The sequence below is a fragment of the Otolemur garnettii genome, unplaced genomic scaffold (genome assembly GCF_000181295.1).
Source record: "Otolemur garnettii isolate 467f Iridium unplaced genomic scaffold, OtoGar3 scaffold00136, whole genome shotgun sequence".
Taxonomy (NCBI): Eukaryota; Metazoa; Chordata; class Mammalia; order Primates; family Galagidae; genus Otolemur; species Otolemur garnettii.
The window spans coordinates 1,876,276-1,880,529 of record NW_003852531.1 but is presented as its reverse complement, the minus strand read 5'-3'; the positions used below and the strand labels follow the sequence as shown (position 1 = coordinate 1,880,529).

Genomic DNA, 4,254 nt, shown 5'->3' with positions numbered 1-4,254 from the left:
CATGCAGCTGGTAATGGTGGGACAGGGATCGGGAGTCGGAGTTCTGGGACTTATAAATTCATGGCCTTATCACTTACTTACTGGCTAAGGATAGGGCAGATTTATCTGTGATGCACTAGCAGGAATATTGGGTTTTATTATGTTTGAAAAGGTTGGTGTGTGGACTCCTGGAATGCCCCTGTGGCTACCCCAGGGCAAACCTGAAGCTCCGTCTCAGGCCCTGGAAGCCCTCCCAGCTGGCCTCTCCCCTCCTCTCTGGGCTCAGTGACCCTGCATCTCTGCGTTCTCTTTGGCTCCATGGCGTTTCCTTCCTTCTGGTAACAAGCGCAGCCCTTCTGGTGATGGATAGAGCTTCCTTCTCCCCTCTCCTCCCTCCCTGTGGTGACAACTGGCACCGAGGGTGCTGCAGGGGCAGAGGAGGCAGGAGGCCCCGGAGGCCGGGCTGGTGGCTGTGCTGGGTTTCTCCTGGAGAGGGTCCCGGGCTCCTCTACTGTCTTGCCTAGAGCTGCCTCTCCTGTCCTCACAGGCCCACCTTTCTGAGTGCGATGGTTTGACCATGTCCCCCAAATTCATGTGTTCAATCCTTAAGCTCCAACACAGCAGTGTCAAGAGGTGGGACCTTAACAAGGTGATTATGTCTCCAGGGCTCTGCTCTCAGTATGGAAGCTGTCGCTGTCATTGTGGGAGGGATTCCTGACAGAAGGACGACTTCAGCTCCCTCCCTCCCCTTTCCCTGCCTCTCAGGTGTTGGGTTGTAGGCAGAAAATGGACGAGGACACCGCAGGAGGCTTCGTGACAGTCACCCTGATGCGAGCTTTGTATGTAAGAGGTCATCCTCTGGTGAGCTACAGGACACACCCAGCTACGCTTTGCCCAGTTTGCTCCAAATATCTTTTCACTATGGTTAAAATAATTTCAATATTTAAATCCAGGGATATTACATGTAAAAAATTAGGAGATTTACACAAGTAATCCAGATTTCTAGATTCATGAACTGAGAAACACGGGCCCCTGTGGAGATGCCGCGTCTGTCCATGTGCAGCTCCCTCCGCCAGCACAGACCCATGTGCCCTACTGTTCGCCAAACTGGAGCCCAGATGTCAGCTGCCGTTCATCACCTTTGGCCTGGGCTGGCTGCCCTTGTCACATCACCCTCCTGGCGCTGGAAGCCCCTCGGCCTCAGACCTGTGGTGGAGTCACTGCAGCTCTTTCTAACAACCTGGTTCAGGAGAGAGAATGGAGCCCGCCCTCGGAGACCAGGCTCTGGATCTTGGCTCTGCCATTCACTCTCTGGGGATCTTTTGGCAGCTCAATGGCCCTAGCAGGTGTCTGTTCATTTGTGAAGTGGAGATAGTGCTGCCCACACTCACAGCTGCCTGGGAGGATGAAGCGAACGAATGCCACCATTTCCAGTCAGTGGGCAGCAAACCTTCTCTGTAGAGGATCAGATAGTAAATGCGTTCTGCTTTGAGGCCAATGCAGCCTCTGCAGCCACCGAGCTCTGCAGCACGGCACAGAAGCAGCTGCAGTCTGGACCCAAATGAGCAGGCGTGGCTGTCCCAGCAGAACTTGAGGCACACACAGACGCCGGCGAGACGGGCCTGTGCGTAACAGTGTGCTGGCTTTGTCCACAGTGATCATCTCACCCCCTATCCTGCCTTCCCTCATCCTCTCCACAGACTTCAGGTACAGGAATTATCCCCCAAAGCATGGGGCAGTCCTAAAAAATAAGCAGATGACAATTGTTTGCAATCCCCCTCCCTCTCTTGCCTTCCACGGGGGGTGGGGGGGGAGGTGTGAGTTTTGAGTCTGCTCTGGCCCATTTTGGCTGTGCAGGTTCTGAATTCGGGCAGAGAAGAAAACCACCCAGCTGAAGACTGCGGATGGCCAGGACGGTCTGCACAGGGAAGGGCAGGAGGGTGGGCAGAGTGAACCAGAGATGACCATGTGACCAGGTGGCCAGGGGAGCGTGGTGAGAGAGACAGAAAGGGGACATTATTGGAGAGAGCCACTTGGGACGTAAAGAACCAACTGCAGGGACAGACCAGAAAGCCAGGGTCAGGATCCCAAGTCGGGCCGTGTATAGAAGTCGGCTTTGGAGTCCTGTGCGTGACTCTGGGGAAGACGTGAATTGCACTTGGGTTTTTGTGGTGAGTGGATTGGAGACAGTGCTAATGTTGGGTGAGTTTTGTCAAGGTGGCACATAGTAGGTTCCATGTCACAGCTTCCCATGGCGCTAAGAATGGAGTCCCAATGCCTCACCCAGGTGGCACGACCAGCCCCTGGTTCCCCAGCCCCAGCCAGCCGCCCATCACACTCACCACTCTCTCTCCCTCTTTCAGCCACTGCGCTGGGCCTTTGCACATACTTCCTTGCCTGGCAATGCTTCAGCGCCCTCCCATCCCCTCCTCCTTCCTCCTCCCCTTCCCGCCCCTTCCCTCTTCCTCTCCTGCAGAATTCGGCTTAAACACCACCTCCTCAAGGAGACCGCTCCATCCCCCACACAGGTGGCACCCTCCTCCTCCCCATCCTTCAGCTCAGCTGTTTCCCCGGGCACTGCACACTCAGAGCCTGGGACTGGCCCTGGTGTTGCAGGTGCAGGATCGCTACCGGGGGAACACATGAATCTCATACATGTAACACGTGCAGATATGACGCACAGGGTTCACACATTTGTCATTCACCCAGCCTAGTTACTAAACACCTGCCATTACAGGCCAGGTGCTGACTGTGGCTCAGGTGATACCAGTTCAGCAAGATGTAACCTCTGCCCCCAGGAGCTTGCAGAACAGTGAGTGCTCCGTAGGAGATCATGCTTTTCTTGCTTTTATTTCCTTTACTTCTGGAAGGCCTGATGCAGAGAGAGTTAGAGAAACCCAAGAAATGAGTTATTTCCTAATTTTCAATGGAGGCCAGGACTTCTCAACTTCTGCCCTCCCAGAATTTTTGCCTAGATGATCCTCTTGGGTGAGGGCTGTGCATCACTGTAGGAAGCTGGGCAGCGTCTCCGGCCTCTGCCCACCCGAGGCTGGCAGCCCCCCCCAAGTTGTGGCACAAAAATATTTTCAAGGAACCAGCAGCCACCCGGAACCAGCTGTTCTAGAACAGAACCCCGAGTGACCTGCATCTCGGAGACTCTGAATTAGCCCAGAATCTGGAAGCAGAAGGAGAAGATGAGAAACGCCCCTGGCAGGCTTCCAGCTGAACATAAACAGCAGGAGGCACGAGCAGGGATCATCCCAGGCCACTCAGGGACAGGCCTGGACAAGACAGAAACCAGGACACTCAAACCACAAAAATGGCTAAATGGCCCCCTCTTTTGACACAGGCGAGTTGGCTCACTGATGGCTGCTTCTTTACCAATAAAACCCCGAGCTCTTTTATTTCTCTCACAGCCCAGACAAAACCAGTAAGGTGCCCCAATCAGTGAACCACTGTGCTTCCCAACAGCACCCAAACCCTCCTTGACGGTAACCAGATAAAGTGCACTATGCTCAGTTACACTGGAATTTTAGATAAGCAATGAATAATTTTTTACTATAAGTATATCCTAAATAATACGTAGGATGCATTTATAATGTATCTGAAATTCAAATTTCAGTGGTGTCATGCATACTTTACTTGCTAAATCTGAAACCCCTCTGTCCTTAGAACTAGTCAGCACAAGCCCAAACCCTGTAACGGCCCCTCCACTCCCTCTGATGAGAGCCCTCCACCCAGACCACCTGTGTGTGTTCTCTCTGGCTGTGGTAAGCAAGTAAGCCTAACTTTGATGAGGGCTGTCATCCTGGTGGTCTCGGAGAAGAAGGATCCTCACTTTTTGGTATAGGAAACTCTGAGATGGCCATTGGAAATGGATAGCTATGGGTGGCCATCAGAGGATAGGACAGGGACGGTCGGACATACAGTGAGGCTTGGTTGACAAGCCTCCAAGCTAAGGCGCAGGCATGGAAGGCAGTGGGAGGAGGGAGCACCTGTGTCTCATTTCTGAGCTGGCTGAGACAGAGGCAGAGGAGTCACCATGCAGCCCCCACACAATTCACAAACTGCGTGACCCTGGGAAAGTTAGTCCTCTGTGCCTCAGTTTCCTAATCTGCAAAATGGGGTTAATAATGTGAGGATTAAATAAGTTAATAGATTTAAAGTGCTTAGGAAAATGCCTGGAACAGTATTTGCTAGATTACACATAAATTTTTTTTTTTTTGAGACAGAGCCTCAAGCTGTCCCCCTGGGTAGAGTGCCGTGGCATTACAG

General features: G+C 52.8%; 1 long non-coding RNA gene across 1 annotated transcript in view; it reads left to right on the top strand.

Moving 5' to 3' along the window:
- The first annotated feature begins 1,179 nt into the window (after positions 1–1,179).
- Positions 1,180–4,254, top strand: part of LOC111727992 — an 18,400-nt gene continuing 15,325 nt past the window's right edge. The window contains exon 1 of the long non-coding RNA XR_002775417.1: positions 1,180–1,190. This is a non-coding gene — a long non-coding RNA (uncharacterized LOC111727992). The remainder of the gene's footprint in view (positions 1,191–4,254) is intronic.